Below are 22116 nucleotides of genomic sequence, written 5' to 3' on the forward strand. Positions count from 1 at the left end.
GGCTTTAAGCCTGAGGTACAGGCCTCCATTCTAAATCATCCCTTTGACCAAGAACATCTATTCGGTCCAAAGGTGGATGAGGCCCTCGAGAAAATGAAGAAGGACACGGATACGGCAAAATCTATGGGAGCCCTGCAGTCACACCCTCCTAGATGCTCCTTTCGCCGCTCTTCCTTTCGGGGTACCGCCAGAGGCTACTCCTCAGATAGCGCGTCCACTTCCTACAAATCCCCTGCTCAATCCACCTTCACAAGGGGTTATCAAAGAGGCGGATATAGGGGCAATAACAATAAAGGCAGAGGCAAAACAAATACCGCCCGCTCTGCCACACCGCCTACCCAATGACTTCCCCCTGCTCCCTCCAGACCATCCCACTCCGGTCGGGTGCAGGCTACAAAATTTCCTTCACGTCTGGGAGACCATCACCTCAGACAGATGGGTGACCCAAATTATTCGTTCAGGGTACTGCCTAGAATTGACATCTACCCCCCCAAACATTCCACCCAGGCAACGCCCAATGTCACAAGAACATTCCACGTTACTAAAACAGGAGGTAATCTCCCTCCTACAAAAACATGCCATAGAACAAGTCCCCGCCAATCAGCAAAATTTAGGGGTCTACTCCCTGTATTTTCTGATACCAAAGAGAGACGAGACTCTACGACCTATTTTAGATCTCAGGCCTCTAAACACTTACATGCATTCGGACCATTTTCACATGGTAACCCTTCAACAGGTACTTCCGCTCCTCTCCCAGAACGACTTTCTCACCACACTGGACTTGAAAGACGCATACTTTCACATTCCTTTACACCATGCTCACAGAAAGTACCTCAGATTTGTAGTGGACGGGCAACACTACCAGTTCAAGGTGCTCCCATTCGGGGTCACAACAGCACCAAGGGTATTCACCAAGTGCCTAGCGGTAGTGGCGGCACACCTCCGAAGACAGCACATTCACGTCTTCCCATATTTGGACGACTGGCTAATAAAAGCCACGTCCTACAACCAATGTGTACATCACACCGCCACTACAATCCAACTACTTCACCAGCTAGGTTTCACGGTGAACCACCAAAAGTCCCAGCTAATACCATCCCACACAAAGCAAATACCTTGGTGCCACCATAGACACCTCAAAAGCCATAGCCTACCCCAATCTGCCAGGATTGCAAGCATTCAGGCTTTGCGTCAAAGATTCACACCTCAACACTCTCTCCCAGCAAGAGTGTTTATGCAACTAATAGGGATGATTGCCTCTTGCGTTTTCATAGTGCCTCATGCAAGACTCCAGATGCGTCCACTCCAAGAGTGCTTAGCGCGCCAATGGAACCAGGCCCAGGGGCAACTGACAGATCTGGTGTTGGTAGACGGTCGCACCCATCGCTCTCTGCAGTGGTGGAACACCACAAATTGTTCCAGAGGTCGACCGTTCCTGGACCCGGTTCCACAAATAATCCTCAGACGCATCGCTCTCCGGCTGGGGAGCTCATCTTTTACACCTCACAGTACAGGGCACATGGACGCCACAACAAAAGTTACTCCACATCAACCATCTGGAGTTACTAGCAATCTTTCTAGCCCTAAAATCCTTTCAGACGCAGATTTTAGGCAAGGCAGTCCTTATTCGCACAGACAACATGACGGCCATGTACTACATTCAAAAACAAGGCGGCACACACTCTCCACAGCTCTCTCAACTAGCACAGAGCATATGGAGATGGGCAATTCCACACAAAATCTTTCTCCTAGCCCAACATGTCCCAGGAGTCCAAAACACCATGGCAGATCTGCTCAGCAGACAGACGCAGCAGATCCACGAATGGGAACTTCATCCGCAGGTTCTGCATCCGTTCTTTCAGATGTGGGGGCATCCACAGATAGACCTCTTCGCCACCCACGAAAACAAAAAAAGCCCAAGCTTTGCCGCCAGATACCCACACCCATTGTCCAAAGGCAATGCGATATGGATGAACTGGTCAGGCAAATTTGCGTACGCCTTTCCACCTCTCCCACTAATTCCATTAGTGGTGCGAAAGCTACAACAGCACTCCCTCACACTGATTCTAGTAGCTCCAACATGGGCCAGACAGCCGTGGTACACCACGCTGCTGGAACTCTCGGTAGTGCCACACCAAAAGTTACATCTCTCACCATGCCTCCTAACCCAGAACCATGGAGAGATCAGACACCCGGACCCAGCTCAGCTCAACCTGCGATCTGGCTCCTGAGATCCTAGAATTCGGATACCTTAACCTTCCCCCTGACTGTATGAACGTCATCAGAGAAGCTAGACGCCCTACCACTAGAGCCTGCTACGCTGCAAAGTGGAAAACATTTGTTGTTTATTGCCAAAACAACACAATCAACCCTCTAGACGTATCTATACAGCACATAATATGCTACTTACTCCATCTACAAAAGTGTAACCGAGCATATACATCTATTCGGCTACACCTCGCAGCAATTGCCGCTTACCTACAAAACAGACAGCACCTATCACTTTTCAGAGTGCCTGCCCTTAAAGCCTTCATGGAAGGCCTCAAACGAATAATTCCCCCCAGATTACCGCCCTCACCTTTGTGGAACTTAAATATAGTTCTCACAAGGCTAATGGGACCGCCTTTCGAACCTTTGCATAAATTTGAACTGCAATTTCCCACATGGAAAACAGCTTTTCTTGTAGCCATCACTTCCCTTAGAAGGGTGAGTGAGATACAAGCACTCACTATACAAGAACCTTTTCTCCAAATGCACCAGAACAAGGTTGTCCTCCGTACCAACCCAAAATTCCTACCCCAAGGCATTTCCCCCTTCCATCTAAACCAATCGGTAGAATTACCGTTTTTTTTCTCGCAACCTCAAACTGTTGCAGAAAGGGCTCTACACACGCTAGATGTTAAAAGGGCCTTACTTTACTATATCCAAAGAACACAACCTTTCAGAAAGACCAAACAACTGTTTGTCTCTTTCTCTCCACCACATAAAGGCAACCCCATCTCTAAATCAGGAATAGCTAGGTGGATTGTAAAATGCATACAGATTTGCTACCACAAGGCAAAACGAACGCTATCTGTTCCCCCTAAAGCCCACTCTACACGAAAGATAGGGGCTTCTATGGCTTTTCTAGGGAACATCCCATTAGATATCTGCAAAGCAGCGACATGGTCAACACCGCACACTTTCACTAAACATTACTGTGTAGATGTGCAAACCAAGCAACAAGCTAGTGTGGGCCAGGCTGTACTAAAAACACTATTCCAAACCACTGCAACAGATACCGGTGGTCGCCGCTAGGGTTGGGTACTGCTATATAGTCTATGCAAAAGTGTGTAATCTGCAGCTCATATGCCTCGAACGGAATATGCTACTTACCAGTATGCATCTGTTCTTGGTATGTAGAGCTGCAGATCTACACACGCCCACCCGCCTCCCCGGCTACCTGTATCTGTTCCAGTCCATCTTATTTAGATACAACACACATGGGTTTCTTCACTGTTATTACTACGCTCCATCTTTCCCTGCTGGCGAAAAACAATCTGAGGATGGAGCCGAAGCCCATGCGCAATACGAACCAAGGGAGGAGTCACCGACCTCGTGACTTCCAAAGACTTTCCAAGAGGAAAAACAAACTGCAAACATCCGGGCCCAACACCAGATGGCGATCTATGCAAAAGAGTGTAGATCTGCAGCTCTACATGCCAAGAACAGATGCATACTGGTAAGTAGCATATTCCTTTTTTTAGGAAAACATAAGGCTGCTAAACTCGTTTTTGCAAGCAAGTGCTCCTCAAAAAAAATGTGTCAGCCGAAAAGTTCTATTGCTAAAGCTTTTTTTGTTTTTCATCCGCCGTTTAAGTTGGGACAACCAAGTCTACAACGTATGCAACTTAACAAAGTTGTTAACTTTTCTGGTTTATTTAAGCTTCCATAGCCCTACCACACATCTTTCCATTGTCCTTGGTGTGAAGAACTTTGTGTGCATAGGAAAGCTCTCCCCAAGATGCTGGAAACAAGACACTGGAAGTATTGCAACTCTGAGTGGGCAGTGTAAGAATTCCAGCGCTCCAGACCTATTCCTAAACTGCGTAGGCAGAGGTACTAGTGAGAACTTCGTAGTCTTAGCAGTGATGACTGCCTTAAGTGTATTTTGAGTTGCAGTCGGACTAAATTCAGGGCACATAACCCCTTCCGTTTAGCTCCAAGATCTCTGGAGTTGCCAGCCAAAAGGAAGAGTTATAGAGCCTGGGCTTTATAGCTGGAGAGTTGGTGGCACGCAGTAGCGAGAAACCCAAGCCTGTGACCAGGACTTTAAGTGGGCCAGGTCCTGCCGGTCCTCAACACCAGCAGTTCTTAAAATCTGGTGCTGAGACAGATCCCTATCGGGCTCTCCATTTTGCCATCACGCTCAGTGAAAAACAGAATCTTAACTCTGCAGAAGTACCACTGCTCAAAGCCTTTGATGTAACTTCAAAGAGACTCGTTTTAGTTCTTTCACAGTCTCCTCACTTCAGAACTGCATTTTCAATATAATATACAACAAAGACAGAGTTGTTACGTATTGATTTTATGCAACTAACAACCATTGACAAAGCCAATAGTTCTGGCTTGTTGTAGGTATAATGTTACTTGTTGTAGTAAATATCTGGATGCAATCACAGAAGCAGCAAAATACCATTTGGGTGGCACATATGCTAAGCACAGATTTTCAGCTTGGGTATTTTAAGCCATGCTTTAATTAGATCGGCCACGCCCCTTTGAGAGACCACCCCCAGTTTTTTCATCTCACTTAAACTCCTGCCTATGACACTTTAGCACATAATCCAGAGTGTACTTGTCATCGCCCTCATTCCTTATTTTATCACTCAATCTGGCCATGGTATGTGTTCGATAGCCTAATATGACCCAAGACAGTGTTCAATTGCTTCCTCCTCTGTGGACTTAATGTTAACACGTTGTTATCTGCTGTCTCGAGACTACATTATTAGATAATATTATTAATAAATACATGTGTGGATTTTTATCAAAAGGTAATATGTAGTTATATCGTAAAGTTGCGTGGAAAAATGAATAAATAACACTAAATGTTTTTCTTTCAATACTATAAAGTCCAAAAAAGGAGGGCAAAATAATGTTGTCCCGATGATTTGTAGATGGAGAGTGTGCATGAGGAAACGCTCATCTCTAATTAAAATGAATACATACATGGGATGAAACTATAACTGCAAAATACTTTGTTTTGTGTTCATCTTGTGTAGGGGCCAGTGTTGACCATGCAATGCTTTAACATTGATCCGAAAGTCACACGAATAAAGGACAACAGGACATTATTTGTCAAGTCTCAGTCCCTTGTCATATTATCTCCCACGCTTCCCCTTTATTCCACACCAAGACTTCCCTGGCACCTCAGGACTTTCAAATTTAGATCTGAAAGTCTTTGTCTATTCCGGACGATTAGAAGGCGCTGCCATGTTGCACTAATGGCATTTGGGGTGCTATACCACTGGTAGTCAACAGTAACTTTTCTTCCTAGTGATTTTATGTATTCACTGTATTAAGTCTTTCATACCAATGGCAAACTGGTAAGTTCATACATATTCGTCTTTCAGCTTCAGTTGCCAGTATTGTGAGTCGTCCCTTCTTCCCTCAAACATGAAAGATGGGAGCCACCAAGTCGGATGACCCAAATTTGAATTTCAATGTGAAAGGATTGCAGATGGGGTTAGAGTACCAAAGGCATATCCACTTGTAACTGTCATGACATCTGATCCTCTGTAGGACCATACAATGCAGTACGTTTCATTCTAAAAAAAAAAAAAAGAATCATATTTAAGTTAATGCTCACATACTGCCCCATCTACTCATAAGCGGCCCTGTCCTCTTATCCCTTGTGCTCCCTCCCCGGCCCCCTCTACTACTAGCCCCCTCTGCGTCTTCACTGCCTTCTGGGCTCCTGGCGCTTCTCTATGCACTGCCCCCTCTGCACTCAGCTGTGCTCGCACTCTACCCTCACCGCTCCCTGCCACTTCAGCACCCACAGTTCTCTGCCCTTTCTGCTCACGCTATGCTTTTTAGGTCTTGCCTAGGCAGCGCACATGCGCTGCTCTAGGAGATGACATTTAGAAATCGGTCTGCTCCTTTTCCCTACACTCGTGCTTATGCTGGCATGCACCTTTGCGGGAGCGAGCAGCGGCGTGCGTGCAAATTGAAAACATATGGCTCTCGCACTGCCACTGCTCTCTCCCGCAAGGCGGAGGCCAGCACAAGCGCTTCTTTTTATAATTAGGGACACGCTCGCACTTGTTTTTTCAAGCGCCCCATTCCGCACTTTACCTTGCATTCGCTGTCCGTTCTTAAACTTCCCACGAAGTGTACTAACTTGTCATCGGGCCGCTCAGTCAGTGCTTGTTTTCATTATTTATTTTCTTTGCTCCCCGCATGTCCGCATAGAAGACTACCATTAGACACATTCTGTAGTGACTAGTTATGCCTTCTTAAAAAGCATTTGGACTTGGAAACAAAAATCCTGAATTATAGAAATTGCAGCACAGGTGCACTATGGGTATGCAAATTAAAAATTACGCCAAAAATATTAGAGAAATATAATGGACGTGAAACCCTGCCTTGGGTATCTCATGACGGAGCGAGGGCACTGTTAAGGACAGCTGCTTCTAGTAGGAAACAACTCGGGGAGCTCGTCACTTCCTTCCTCTGATCGGAACCAGCAAGGCAATTGGAGGTCCTAACGCTCTGTCTTGCATAGTTTACAGATTGTGCATACCTTTTATCTCACAAACTGTTTTGTAAATACTAAGTTTACTACCGTTAGGTTAAGATTTTTATCGAGCCACCTTCAACCTCAATGAAAATATTGTTAAAGTTACCACAAGCATTACACCTTTCAGACTGCAGTCAGCAGCAAACAGTGCCAAAAAATATCCTTTAGTACGCTGCATTAAGGGTGCAGTACCTTATGTGGCTAATAGAGATCCCTTTAAAAAACCACAGGGACCCCTAGTAACAGCATAAGCTGCTCCTTGCACGCTCTACGGGCAACGTGGAGGTTTCTTCAGATGTTAGCGCTGCATACGAGTCAACTACCATTCATCACATTCTGTAGTGACTTGTCATGGTAATGCAGCGTGGAACTCTATATTTTAAGATAACCTTCTTCGTCCTGTGCACTGCCGAAACAAGCACAAACCTAATGATGTACGAGTCTATTTTCTCATTATGAGTTCTCCGAGGGGGCACAGAAAGCAGGGGTGCCCTCTTATCCCTACCCCCAGAATGCCTCCTCTGGAGAAGCTGTCCCTGCAAGGTGTTGGCAGCTCTTGATTCTGCCTGCGTAGAGAGGCTGGGGGTCCGGGGTACGCAGGGCTCGCAGCTGTAATTAATCTACGAGGCCTGCCCATGGCTCACCCGCTCTCCTCTGTGCTCTATAAACAGAAGCTGAGTAGCTCCCCATTCATTTCCGAGCTCTCTACACTCTCCTAACAGCTACGCCCCTAGTGCTCAGCAGTGATCTGAGGCTTCTCGAGGGGCAAGCTGATGCCTTGCCAGAACCCTGTGAGTAATCTGGTGTCTTTCCGTAGCACCCACAGTAACAGAATCGCGGCTAGGCACTATAAAGGATTAGGGGTATACCTAATACGCCTACAAGTGCCTTATTTAGAACCCTGGACTTCAAGCATGTCCCCCCAGTACCGAGTAATTCGTCAGCTAGTGGCATTTCATCACACTGTTTACATTTCACACTGCTCACTAATGCCATTTTCTTCCACTGTCCACTAGTGTAGCTCTTAGTGCTGGTCACTAGTAGATGCTTCCTACACTGTTCACCAGTGCAGCTTCAAGCACTGACCACTACTACATGCTTCCAGTGGTTAATTTGAGCCAGTGAGGGGGGGGGGCGCACTGGCACTTAATTCTCCTCATCAGACTTTTCCTGAGAGCAACAGAAGGAAAGAGTGAGGAAGAGAAAGACGGAAAAGCTCCACTTCAACATTAGCGCATCACCACTGCATCAACTCAACACCACCTAAACACCAGCGTAGTACCACAACAGCATCACTCAGCACCACCTTGACATCAGCACAGTACCATCTTAGCATCAGCACAGTACCACCTCCTCATCAGAGCAGCACCAATTCAGCTTTAGTGCAGCACCACCTCAGCACCAGCGCAGCACCGATTCAACATCACTCAGCACCACCTGAGCACCAACACAGCACCACCACCGCAGCACATCTCAGCACACCATCAGCACAGCATCATCTCAGCATCAGCCAGCACATCACCACCTCCTCATTGGTGCACTACCTCAGCACCAGTGCAGCACCACTTCAGCACTAATGCAGTACCAGCACAGTAACGCCTCCTCATCAGTGCACCACCACTAGTGCAGCACCACCTCAGCACAGTACTATCTCAACATCACCACAGCACCATCTCTGCATCAGCACAGCACCCCCTCCGCATTAATGCATGACCACCACAGCCCCACTTCAGCAGAAGTTCAGCACCAATGCAGCACCACTTCAGCATGAGTGCAGCACAACCTCACCATCACTCCACACCTCCTGAGCACCAGCTCAGCACCACCAAGCACCATCTCAGCTTGACTCAGCACCACAGCATAACTCAGCACCACCTCGGTATCACCTCTGCACCAGCACACCACCACCTCAGCATCACTCAGCACCACCTCAGTCTCCCTTCAGACTCTGGCATCTGTTGATTCTACCCTAGTCTCCGTCCACTGCTAGGGTTGTAATTCAGGTGCCTTTTCACAACCTCCACCCTCTCGTTGTTTGTCCCGACCCCCTAAAAAAAAACAAAAAAAAAACTAACTAGCATCAGAACATACAGGAGGAAGTTGCCAGCACTGCAAGGACAAAAACAATAGAAGATATTTTTTATGTCAATCATTTTTTTTAATAGGGTCTTTCAGTTGTATATAATGTATAATTGGTTATATATAAGGCAAGATATAAGGTAAGAAAAATGCTTATAACACGTTTTTATTATAACCTTTCAACATACTGCACAGCAGCCACACTGCTCTACATCCTAGTTTAAAGACTTTCGCATAACCATTCGCTCTGGCTAAACACTTATAAGTTCTGAAAGGCGAGACCTATTGGCTATGCCAATGCTTGTTTTTGCTCCTTATCCTCCTTCTTGTGCACTCCCCTCCTCTCCACTTACCCCTTTTGGTCATACACTGCCCTTCCGCTCCCTTCTGCTCACATACTACCTTGTTAACACACTACCCATTCTGCAATCTCACTGCCTTCTTTGCTTCTTGACCCTTCTCACACACTTATTTCCTCTCTGCTTCTTGCCCTTTCTCCTTACACTGTCTCCTTTACTGCTTGCTGTCTTTTCTCATACTGTGCTCCTGCACTCTCTGCATGCGCACTACTCCCTATGCACCTGCCCCTCTTGCTTACATTCTACCTTCTCTGCTTCCTGCTTTACCTGCCATTTGCACTGGGATCGAAGTGGTCATTTTGACATACTCCTTGAAGTACATTGACCCTCTGGACTAGTCCAGGGTGTTTAGGTACACAATTCTACCATCAACCACCATCCCTGTCATTTTCAGCGTAGTTGTTTATGAAGAATTATCCTGACCCGCTCTCATCTGCTTGAACTGTTTCCCTTTGACGAGCTTGATACTGTTTGGAAGGTATAAATTCAACAGGTTTTGTGATTGCCATAGGGCTCTGGACAAAAATACTGACTACAGATCACGATCAGTTGCCAGTGTTTTTTGTTTTTCCCAAGTCACCTGTGAATAATCCAGGTGGGTCTTGGAGGTTGTACCTCTTGATGAATGTTGCACGTTCAAACCCAAAGGCGGTTTGCTTTTACATGTGCAATGAAGATGTCAAAAGATATTTAACATGCTGTTGCATCTACGTACCTCAATTCTGAGACCTAATCCAGTTCTGCATTTTAATGTAGGTAAGAAACTCTTTTAAAGCATTTACCTCAGGGAGCTTGTTAAGCTCATTACAGCTTTTTTGGTGGTGGTCATGTCTCCTCCGCAAGTGAGGGAATTGCTGGTCACAGGCTGTTAAGAAACCATATACAGTTTTCCACATTGATAAAGATCTCATTCAGACTCAAACTAACTTTCCTGGTAAAGCTTTGTCAGACTTTATATAAACTATTGAGCGATTGTCTGTCTGACTTGTACACCTTTATGGTAAGGTAGGAGACTTCAGTCATGATCTTCGGACGGCCTTTCGGTACTATCTGAACATACAAAAACATGGCATTCTTCTTACACATTTTATATTGGTTATGGTGGTCCTAATGTTTAGAGGAAAGTTTTCAACGTCCTTATTGATTATTGTCCTCCATTGTGAGAAGTTGGCCTGGCATATGCTGTCTCCTAGTTATAGGGACACCTTGCACCAGTCCAATTCGACTCTTATTGATGATATGTTTAAGACAACCTTTAAAGAAAGCTATCCTAGTGGTAGCTGTGGAGAGCAGCCTTCAGGCTAAGTCTTGAAAGAGTGTTAAGCTTATTGTTTTACCATAATAACCTCTTGAATAGCCAAATGAAAGAGTAGCCCACACAGGTATATATATAAAATATATGTATTTATTCTAGACAGAATCCCACAGTCTCTTTATGAAGCTGTGGCAAAGTTACAATATCAAACAAGCATTGATATATACAATAAATAGCACTATTAACATTGGGCCCCAGGGGGGGACCAAACCATATACTAAAAAAGTGGTATAAGAACCACGACAATTCTACAGGCAATGCCTAGGGCATTCAGGATCGCTGGCCCCTTAAGAATCCACCCCAGGTTATGAGGAAGGGGACCCACGGGAGGCGCGTGCAGGGCAAGTAGCTGCTATCGGGATCCCTATTACAGCCTATGGAGAATGTCGCGGTTGGAAATAAACAGTTTAAAAATACTTCTAGCAGGAGTACAAAGTTAAAACTTCAGACTTAAGCTTTTGAAGAGCCCACTACCACGAGAGTACCGAGGTACCACTGTTACCTGCCCCAGGGAAGCCGGGTGCATAGGTCGTTTCTGCTGTCGGGTCGCGGGCTGATTTTCAATGGGAAGATAGTCAAAAGTTCTGCTAGCCAAAAGCGTCGATGATGCCGTGAAGATCAAAGATGTGAAGATTGTAGAGAAGAACCTGAAAGCAGAGGGGACAGAGTCTGGGTCACGGTAAAGTGACCAGGAGGCTCAAAGCAAAGAGCCCTTCGATGTCGGGTGCTTCAGGTGGAAAGTGGTGTAGCTTGGATCTGCAGCCACGGGCTCTGGGAGGCTTCAAGGAAGGCCAGCTTCAGGAGGGCGACTGTCCCACGTCGGATGAGGGTCGCTGCGGTGTTAGTGTCCGGATTGGATCCACTAAGCCTTGGCAACCGCAACCCACGAAGAATAAACAAATCGGCTACAGTGCAGACCCACGAGGTCTGGGAGAGGTCTCCTTCGAGGAGACTGTAGAGCAGGCCTGGAGCAACCAGGGGAACTCTTGATTGTAGAGATAGACCTCCGCTAGGGCCCACAAGTCGAGAGACAAGGGACCGCGGGAGGCGGCAATTTGGAGTGCGTAAAAGGGCACCCACGGGCCACCGGAGGGGGCTAGGGCGCTGATCTTTGGCACAATTGCTGTAGAGTGGTTGGCTCGTAAACGGGCCAAAGCACAACTTCCCCACTGGTCAGGGTCGTGTGCTACACAAGAGGTGGCCGGTGTCCTGGGGTATTGGGGATCTCGGCACCCACGCGGTCCACGGTGCCCAAACTCGTTGAGCACACTCACTGGCCTCTGGGATGCGCTGGAAACCCACCTCAAGGTCTCTGGAAGTCGTCGAAGTTCGTGAGAGCAGCGAAGTTCCAACCGGGTCACTTGCAGTGTTTCAGGTGCCTGCCAAGCAGGGGGATAACTCCTTTATCCCAAGGGAGATTTCTTCCGTCAGCTGGGCAGCAGCAAGTCGAAGGTCAAGACTGTAAAGTTCAAGATTAATCTGAGGCTCTGGGGCTACGTTATTCACCTTTATCCCCAAGATTAGGGGAGTGTCCAGTGTAGCGTCCACCAATGGTAGGTGAGGCGGGAAAGGGTGGCTACACCCTCTCCCCTTTGTGTGTTTCCCGCCTGGGCGAGGGCCAGGATGCCCCTGAACCGGTTTCAAGCGGTGTATGCAGAATGAGGCTTCTGCAGCTGCCTACGTGCAACTCTGAAAGGACATTTGGTGCACCCACCCTGTTCCAATCCACATTATCCTGTCTGGGGAGATGCTAGCACCTCCCTGCCACAGGAGCCCTATTGTCCAGCTGGCGAGGCTGGGGTTTTCCCCAGCAACAGCCAGCCGGGGTCGTGTAGGTGGCGGGCAGTAGCCATTTTGTGTTACTTGTGCACTTTTAAATTGGTGTCTAAATTCTACCGCTTTTCCCATATCGCCCCTCTAGCAGGGGGGAATCGTACCCTCATGCCCATGGCTGGACTGGGGGTATGATTCCTACATGTTTGACACCAAACACGATATGGTTCTGTGTAGCCATTCTCAAGTTATCGCGTTATCGCGATAGACTTATAATGCGGTTAAGAGTATATGGTATGGCTACACTACAAACAACCCAGCAATGATTTTACGAAGGCTGCAGAGAGGCCCTACTCACGTAGGGGTCCCCCCTCACACATACTTTAGCACCCTGCCTTGTAGGATTACCAAGGCCTGCTATAGGGGTGACCTATGAGAGTATATGTGTTGTAATGGGGTGGGATATAGGGTACCTATATCCCTGTAAGGAGTGCTAGCACCACCTTACCCAGACTACAGTAGTGGTCTGGTGGTGTCAGTTTGTATGGCTGTCCCAGGGTGGCACAATAAGTGCTGCAGCCCTGGTAGGCCTACTGAGGGACCCATGCCCTTGGTACCTAGGGTACTATCTACAAGGGACTGTCAGGGTATCCTCAGCATCCAATTAGTTTGTACCTAGGGTACTTCACATTAGTTTTAGGGAGGAAGCAGATAGGCTGGGGTCCTGGATAGCAGGATCCCAGCCAGACTAGTCAAAAACCACTCAAATATCAGGCAAAAAGTTGAGGGCAACCATTAGCCAGATTCCACCTTCCTACATCCATTATAGAATCTTACTATCCTCTTAACATTAGGGCCACCATAACCAATATAAAATGTGTAAGAGGAATGCCATGTTTTTGTATGTATATTCCAGAGTGAATTGCTGGAAGTTTAAAACGAAGAAGGCTGAGAACATAGCAGTTAATTACAAGTTACCTTAGTGAGTAACTTTTTTTTACCTTCTTTCTTTCATGGACCCCTGTGTGCCAATCTCTCATGTGCCAAAGGCAGGACCTAGACTTTGACTGCTCCGGTGCTCAAGAAACATAATGCTTTTCACTAAGAAGTGTTTTTGTTCTTCCCATAGTGGGGATAGAAGTTCTATCTGTTGCAGGAGTGGATGGGCTGTTATTTTAGCTATAGAAATCATAGATGTGCATACTGATAACCGTAATGTGCAGCACCTGTAAATAATATGCAGGACTGCAAACAAGACCTGCCTTGCAGCATACTTAAAAGCACCTGGGGTTGGAAATGGTGAGCTAGAGAAAGGGTCGAGTTTGACAATAGGGTCTTTAAACTCCTAATATTGGCTCCTTTCTCCATGCTACTCTTTTCTCAAATGCTTCCACAGGCTCCAGTTTTCACTTGCTCACTCAATCACTCACTTTATAGCATTTGTATAGTCTCTAATTGATACCATATGCAAGGTGTTGAATCGGACAGCATTGGGTGTTTATTTGGCAGACACCCACTATAGCTATACCTTCTAGTTGTGTAACCTGGTGGGCAGAACTTCTCTTACGACCATTTTACACCATACGCCAATGCAAGACATTTAGCAGCACTCCCACAGAACACTTCACACACGTCCGGCGTAGTATAGATATGCCATAGGGTGAAGTATCACCTTTTCCCTCCAATCACACCACATACTAACTTACAACACAAGACTTGGACAGCTTCTAGCATACATCCCACACAGCCCGATAACCCAGTTTCTGGCTATCATAGGTCTCAACAGCACCTGATATCATCAAATGCTATTTACACATGCTTACCTGCCCGGCAATGATCATGTCTACCGACCTACACGGTGCTTCGGAGACTTTGTAGTGCTCTGGTCCCATTCCATCAGACATCAAGATTATACACGACACCTACAAGTTATTCAACATTACAGAGTGACATTACTCGGGATCTCACACACACACAATTCTGCCATCATCACTAGCTGAATTTGACTCTGGTCTGTGGTGGAGCCCTCCTTAGCAGGTTGAGGATACCTGAACTTCCGATAATAGTGAAAGGCCTTGCCAGCGCTCTATACAGATGCCTCTCATTATATCATAGGATGTTGAATTGGGTAATCCCTGTTCCCATACATTTTGCATTGATTCTGTGACTTCCACTGCAATCTCGGTAATGTGCATCTTCTGTAAATCACTTTGTTGTGGGTAGTCTGTGGCATTCAAATGGTACAATTCTCTACTTTCTGTGTTAAGAAAAGTAATGCAACATTTATATCTTGAGCTTTGAATTCAAAGTCCTAAAATTCTGTTCTTTTTCTCCTGTGTTTTTCCTTAGTTTTGATCATAATCTGTGTCCTCGTCTAACCCACGTGATGATAACTCAAGACTGTCTTGCGGCACGACTTCAAGTGAGAGGAGAAGTGGTAGTCCCACAATCCAGCTGGGAGGGCTGTGTGTTTTTGCCCAGCCCACCCCTGTCCACACGCACACAGCAACACGAGTCTACTTTGCCCCCGGCCCACCATCTTTTTTTCCCCTTCTGTCCTCGAGGCTTCGATCAGCAGTGGAGACAGGAGTGAAGACAGCGCAGTCCCACGGTTCCCAAGCTAGTGAAAGATTCCCTTTCCCGCACAAAACCAGCAACTGTAAATACGTTTTTAAAAATGTTTTTCTTCTTACCCCCCGGAGAACTAGTTGTGCAGTCCAGCCTGTTTTTGGTATGCACTGAGGAACAATATGTGTATTTACAGAATGACAAGAATAAGTTCTCTGAAGTATTTATTGTACAAAGCGTTTTATTATAATCTGATCAGTGTAGATTGTTCTTGTACATCAGCTCTTGGGTGGGAGGGGGTTTGTGAAGTGGAAAATTCGCATGGTTTAGTTTGAGATTTTTTTTTTATTTGTAAGATTATTTTTTGTATATCTTTTTGGCAGTGCACACCCAAAGATCCTACTTTGTAGAAAAACTAAAAAACGACGAAACAAAGACTTTAAAAAAAAAAAAAAGAATAACCCCGAGACAAAGTATTTCTCAGAGTGAGGTGGCCGGGACCCTGTAAGAGAGGTAGATTGGGGAGGGGGTCAGGGAGGGAGGTAGGATATCTTATGTATCACCCTCCACTTGTTAACACAGTATTCCCACCCCTCTCCCAGCAGTATGGGCCTTTTAGAGCTCAGGGGTGCGTGTGCGTGCGTGTGTATGTCTGTGTATGTATGTGTGTGCGTGATTGGGTGCAATTTTCCTTCCTGGGGTTTGGAGCAATGTACAGCTTTGTGGATTGTGCAAAAAATGAAGAAAAAATTCAAGCAAACTGTGTTGTGTTTTTCTGTGCATTTCTGGGTTCTTAAGTAGGGTATGTAATCAAGCATTTGTGTTGGACAGTCTGTTGCATGTAATTTCTCATATATCCAGTGGCCCCTCGCCGCTTCCATTTTTCTGCCCCAACTTACAGGAGGAAAACATTTACAAAGTCAGTGTAGAAAGGATGCAACCGGGGCCATCATTAGACCAGCATTTCTCCTCCACACCTCAAGTTAATGCAGTAGTTAAAAATGTGCTTCACCAGTTATAACTGTGTACAAGAGTCACAGCCAGAACTCCAATAAAAAAAAACTGCAAGTCCAATTAATCATAACATCCGCCTAGATTACTACAATTGTATTTAAACAGAGTTCCTGGAAAGGATGCTATTGAAACTTAAAATAGCCCAGAACCATACCAACAGACTTATTTTTAACCTTGGGTACTGTAGCCACATCATTCCAGCATTAATGTCCTTACTGCCTTCTGATAAAATTAAAATATTATTTCAAGACCTGTTTTAGCCTTAGTCTCTACTTAGCCACACACCAGTCTCTCTTTCTTATTTTCCTCCATTAATATTATCCATCAGAATGCCATAGCTCGAACTAAACACTCTTCTCGACAGGTTGAAGAGATTGGGACCCAGAGCCCTTCTTGATGACACTTAAGCAACTGAAATGTACAGTCAGCCCTTCAAATACTGAAGGGGTGACTTTGTCAAGTTCCACACAAGTCTGAAGCGTTTACTAAGCTTTGCCTTCAATTTCACACTATGCTAGCCTATTAGCGACATTGCGGCCTTCTCTGATTATTTGTGTTCTTTCTGCCTGCCAGAAGCCAAAAATAGAGTAATTTCACATGCCGTCAGGAAGGTTAGCTGCTACCACCACCACCACCAAGCTCTCATACATTCTGAACACTCAATGAAGGTTGGCTTGAGCCAGCAAATGTTCATAGATTGTATGCATTGCCTTATTGCTGTTCTACATAAGACCTTCCTGTAAGTCAGTTATGTTGACCATTCACACACCTGCCATTTCGTCAGTGCTTCCCGGTTCTTGAATGGCAGTGTACAGTGCTTCAAGTCTTGAAATCTCAAGTTTTTTCGTGTGTTCTTTTCAAGCAGAACCAAACACTTCCTTGATTTTCAGATCCTAGTCCAACTCCCGTCTCAGTCATGGTACCCCAAACGTTCCCAGCTGCACTATCTGCTGTTCTGGTGTTCAACTCTACACTCAGCATAACCAGCACATTACAGTTCTAGCTTACACAATTCATTGGTCATTCTGTACCAGTCAACAGCAAATAGTGTTTGATTGTCTCTTCTTTCCTCACATGGATTCTGCTTTGGCTTTTTTTGTATCAGACCCGTTCTGGGGGAATAAAGGAATAAGATTAATGGGTTTTGAATACTGTGAAGAACGTTTATGCAGTGAGGCTAAAGACCTCATCAAGTAACATCCCACCCACAAAGCTCAAGCAGGACTATCTGAGCGGCAGACCGGAAGTTTGTTTCTTGCATCAAAAGAACATGGAATAGAGGCAGTGGCCTACCCCAGAGAAACAAAGGCAGATACTCTTAGCGTTTCCTCACGACAGAAGGAAAAATGTATACCCAAGATGGATCTAAAAACAGGCAGTTAGATAAGGAAACAAAAATTCAGAATACGTGTTTAAGGTGCGATTTTCCTGTACCATCTGGATGTGCACTGTCGATTTCGAAGACATGTAGTTTCCCTGACTAATTGGTCAGGAAAATACAGATAATGTTTAAGATATATTGTAAGCAATGGCCATTTGCATTGTTAGGTACTGCCATCCTGCTTGAAATGGACATAATGAGCCCTCTCCAGGTGCATGGCGGTTGTAGCTCCATATCTCAGGAAAAAAGCCCTGTAAATCTCTTCTTTCCATCTAAATTTTAGTTTTATTTATGTCACGTAATCTTGCATTCCTCCAGTCAGCACTGCAAGTCCCTCAGTACGTTCGGTTTGTCCCTTTTCAACTGCTTGTGCCCATAGGCTCTCAGAAGTGGGGCAGATATTTTTTCATCCCTCGAGTTTCTCATATTCACTCTTTTTTTCCACTTTTGAATTTCACATTTTTCCTATTTTAGTTTGTGCTTTTACTAAATTATTATCAATTGATATTCATCCTCCTGGCCTTGTCTTTTACTTCTGCAATGATCTTTCCTTGCTGCTTCATTCTCTCTCTGCCTTGTATTATCCACTTTGTCCTTCTGTACTTAAATCTCCACCTACACTCTTCTATTGCTAATACTTCTATACTTTCTGTTCTTGACTCTCACTATCTCTCTTGCATTCTGCTGGCTTCTATCTTGACCTTTTGGGTTCACTCACTTCCACTTCTCCATTTATATATTTTTTTCTACCCTTGTTGCTGCTGCTATTTATTCTTCTGTGCTTGATTTTCTAGGCTACTTAATTTTGGAGGGGCTCCCGTACAGTGAATATCCGCACCTTGACATCAGTCAGAGATTTGGAACAACCTGACCCTTGATAAATGCTGTACAGTCTTTGGTATCTACTATCCCGTCATTGCTTGAATGATTAGAATCTCCTCCTCCCTTTTCATCCATCACTTAAGCACCCTCACCATGGCAAACTCCTTCCCTCCAGTCACACGGGCATGCCTATGAAGAGCTGAATGGAAGTGGTTAAAGGTGTGTGCCATCTTGTCATCCCAGTATTTGATTTCTCCATTCTTTCTACCCTTCTCTCTGCCTGAAAATCTAGTCATCTGTCTCCCCTGACACACTCCCTCTTTTGTATCATCTGTTATCTTCTGGCTTCATCTCTTTTTGATATTTCTTACCATTCTTGTCTCAGCAAACTTTTTCACTTCGGCCAGTGATCTTCTGTGCATTACCTTTTCTTATGTGAAACCATCTTCTCCAGCTTAACCAGCTACAAATGTCTCATTTTCCTTTCTTTCCTGTATTAGTCTCTGAACTCCACCCCTTTCTAAAGAGAATCAAAGCCATTGTGCTCCCTGCTGACCATGTTCCTGCCACTCTCGTCTCTTTGCTCCATTTTATTCTACCTTCTCCTTGTCCTCTTCTTAACCTCCCTCTCCAATCCATGTCCTTTCCACTTTCCTTCACACAATTTGCCATACTTCCCCTCCAAAAAAATACTCTTAACCCCTTATCAACCTCTAATTAGCATCCTATGTCTCTTGCCCCCTTTGCTCCAAATTTCTTAAATGCACAGTGCACCATCAGCTTTCAGCTTTCCCTGAACTTTAATTCCCATTCTCTGCCTCCTAATTTTCTGCCCAGATTTCCATTGGTTATTAAATCCTTATCAAGTATGCGTATTAGGATGAGAAGCCACGCTCTGCTGGAGTAGTTTTCTTAAGTATAAAAAGGCTGTTGGGTTGAATTACCCTTTCTAGAAGATGACAGGACTACATACAACAGATCAAGGAGCAGTTGCTCAATACAGGATTAAGTGGCGGCATGACATTTGTTTGAGAAATAATAAATACAAGTATTCCACAGTGAGCATGTTTGAACGCCTGCTACATTTCTCAGGAACCCTCGTCTGCCTTCTGTATGTTATTATGAGCATGATTTCTACCTTGATTTCACCCCGTTTTGTGATCCCCGAGTAGAACATAAATTGTAATCTGTCCAGGGTGACGTCTTGGCTCAGAATTACTACCTGCAGCACCCTTTTCTCAAAAAACCCTTCTCGACAAATGCTAGACACCGATTTAAGAAAAATACCCATTGTTCTCACCCTGAATGACAGTTTGTAAGCCACTGTCTCTAGGCTAGAAAAGTGAAGAATGAAACTGACATTTTCTTCTATGTTTGGGACATGCATTATTTGGACAATACATACTTTCTTTGAGAAGCTCAATATATGTAGCAGCCTGAACATTCCTAGACAACACCTCACCAGTTACCATGTGCTGTTTTATTTCATATACAAAACTCGACCCAGACCAGCTCGAACGAGGAATCCTTACTCAACCCACAGTTTCCACTCCTCAGTTGCATCACTCGTGCTGTAGGTAACTAAGCCATTCATCTAAAAACACGGGGCACCTTATATCCAAGGAACTCGGGTAATGCAATCATCAAAGAACAATGTTCCCTTAGGATTAATTTGAGTGTTAATTGTTAGGCAATTTTTAGTAATTTGCCTTCAAGAGACCTGGTTGGTGGACTGTAACTTGTTTCTAGAGGGTTTTAAAGCTTATTTTGTTCCTGCTTCCCCATCACCCAGTGGTAGAGCCAAAGGAGGTTTGGTTTTTTATATCTCCCTGGCCGTCGATTGTCGGGTACAAATTTGTCCTCCTTTTAGTCAGGGCCTTCAGGCCATCATTCTTAAGAAGGGCAACAATACAATGACCCTGATCAATTTTTATAACTCACCGAACAGCAACAAGGGGGAAGGTAACATCTTACAGCTAAGTCACTATCTAAAGAAGTTATGTGATCTCAGCTTACACCCCTTGATGGTGCTGGGAGACTTCAACACTCATCCCTGTGGCGACCCAAGGATCACAAATATGTCCGACATGGGATGCCACAGAATGAAGGGGTTTCATTTTGACCATTCAAAACAGGGGGATGAATTAAACAACCTAGTCAATTAATTTTACTTACTGACACTAATGTTGTCCCTCTCTGCCCCAAATTGTAAAACCCTGACTCCTACCTTCAAAGGGAGAGGTACCGGATCTTTTATAGACCATATTTTAATTTCTTCTTCCTCTCAGTCCCTTTTTCAGAGGTTTACCATCAAGGACAGTGGTTATAGTGATCACAATCCCCTTTGTGTATACCTCTGTGGTGTATTTCTACCCAGCAAATCCAGGGGAAGGGTACTGGGAACCATGAGACCTATAGACGGTGGGCGCCGCCTTAAATGGTCCCAGATTGACCCAGATGCTTTCCACAGGAAGGTGAGAAACTCTTGTGCAGCTGAACTTGCTTTTTGTGTCCAACCAGAGAGTCTACCAAGGGATGTTCTTTGTGCTTTCAGAGATATTTTGCGCAAAGCAGGGGAACTTTTGAGGGCTCCAGCCTGTAAGGTATCTAATTCAAACCCAAGATGGTTCGATTCCTCTTGCTCCCAGGCAGCACGTAAGCTAAAGGAGGCCCTGAAAGTTGTTCCAAGAAACCCCCCATACATACGGGCATGTCGTACAGGATACAAGCAGGCTCTAGCTACCCGTAAGAGAGCACTGAAGGAGGAGGCATGGAGGGAGTTGCTAGAGTCTAGCACATTAAGGAATGGCACACGGTTTTGGGGCATCGTCAACAGACCCCTGTTTTCCGAAGACACAGGCAACATCTTAGATTCCCACATCATGGAAGAGGAATGGGTGGCCCACTTTTCATCTATGTTTAAGGGTTCCATGGGTTACCATGACCAGTTACCCCGGGCAACAAACACTGACTATCTGTTTTTTGAGTTAACAGAGGTAGAGGCGGGAATTACGGGCCTAACCAGTAACAAAGCTCCTGGACCGGACGGAATTCCGCCGGACCTTTACAAATCGGATCCATCTTTCTGGGCCCCGATCCTGGCGGCTGTATTGAATGCAGCGGCCAGGGATGGTAGCCCCAAATCCTGGGCCATCTCTACCATCGTGCCAGTGTTCAAAAAGGGGGATCGAAACAGTACGCACTGCTATCGACCTATCTCTCTCATTGACTCTGTAGTTAAGGTGGTGGGAGGGGTACTATTGCAAAGACTATCTTTATGGGCAGAGGAGCATAATATCCTTGCCGACACCCAATATGGGTTTCGTGCGGGGAGGTCGACGGTGGCCCAATGTTTAAACCTTTACCTGATCCTTGGCAAGTACACGTTGGCCCGCCCAGGTACGATCTACATGGCCTTCATGGACCTATCTTCCGCGTTTGACTGTGTAAACCGGGTCAAATTGTGGCAGTCCATGAGGGCCATGGGGGTGGAGGCCTCTATTGTGGACTTTCTAATGGATCTGCATAGGGATACCAAGGCAAATATTAGATATGCACAGGATCTACGGGTTTCAAAGGAATTTATTATTGAACGAGGGGTGAGGCAGGGTTGTATTCTTGCCCCCTTCCTGTTTAACCTATACATCAATGATCTTGAAGGAGCCCTGGTATCCACAGGGGCGGATTTCCCGCGTGTAGGTCACCGGGGTCTTCCCGTCCTCCTATATGCGGATGACGCCGTCCTGATAGCGAGAACTGCTAGAGGACTCCAATCTTTACTAGACGCTTTCCTGAAGTTTATGGGGTCCCGTGACTTAGCGATTAATAATGCAAAATCCTATGTCTTGCAGGTAGGGGCTCGTCCCACGAAAAAGTATTCTTTTTCCGTAGGTTCTGCGAAGGTCCCCACAACATCAGTTTTTTCATACCTGGGGGTCCTGTTGGATGATCGCTTGAAGTGGGGGCCCCTTATTCTAAGGAAAAAGGGGGAGCTTATCCAAATAACTGCTGCCATTTTCAACTTTGC

At 45.5% G+C, this 22116-nt stretch overlaps 1 protein-coding gene across 1 annotated transcript in view; it reads left to right on the plus strand.

Annotated features, from left to right (window-relative positions):
* The window catches only part of AHDC1 (AT-hook DNA binding motif containing 1), a 360405-nt gene extending 344773 nt beyond the window's left edge, over positions 1-15632 (plus strand). The window contains exon 6 of the mRNA XM_085645688.1: positions 14654-15632. The gene's annotated coding sequence lies outside the window, so the exon portion shown is untranslated. The remainder of the gene's footprint in view (positions 1-14653) is intronic.
* Positions 15633-22116: the final 6484 nt, after the last annotated feature.

The sequence above is a fragment of the Triturus cristatus genome, chromosome 3_1, assembly GCF_964204655.1.
Source record: "Triturus cristatus chromosome 3_1, aTriCri1.1, whole genome shotgun sequence".
NCBI classification, from domain to species: Eukaryota; Metazoa; Chordata; class Amphibia; order Caudata; family Salamandridae; genus Triturus; species Triturus cristatus.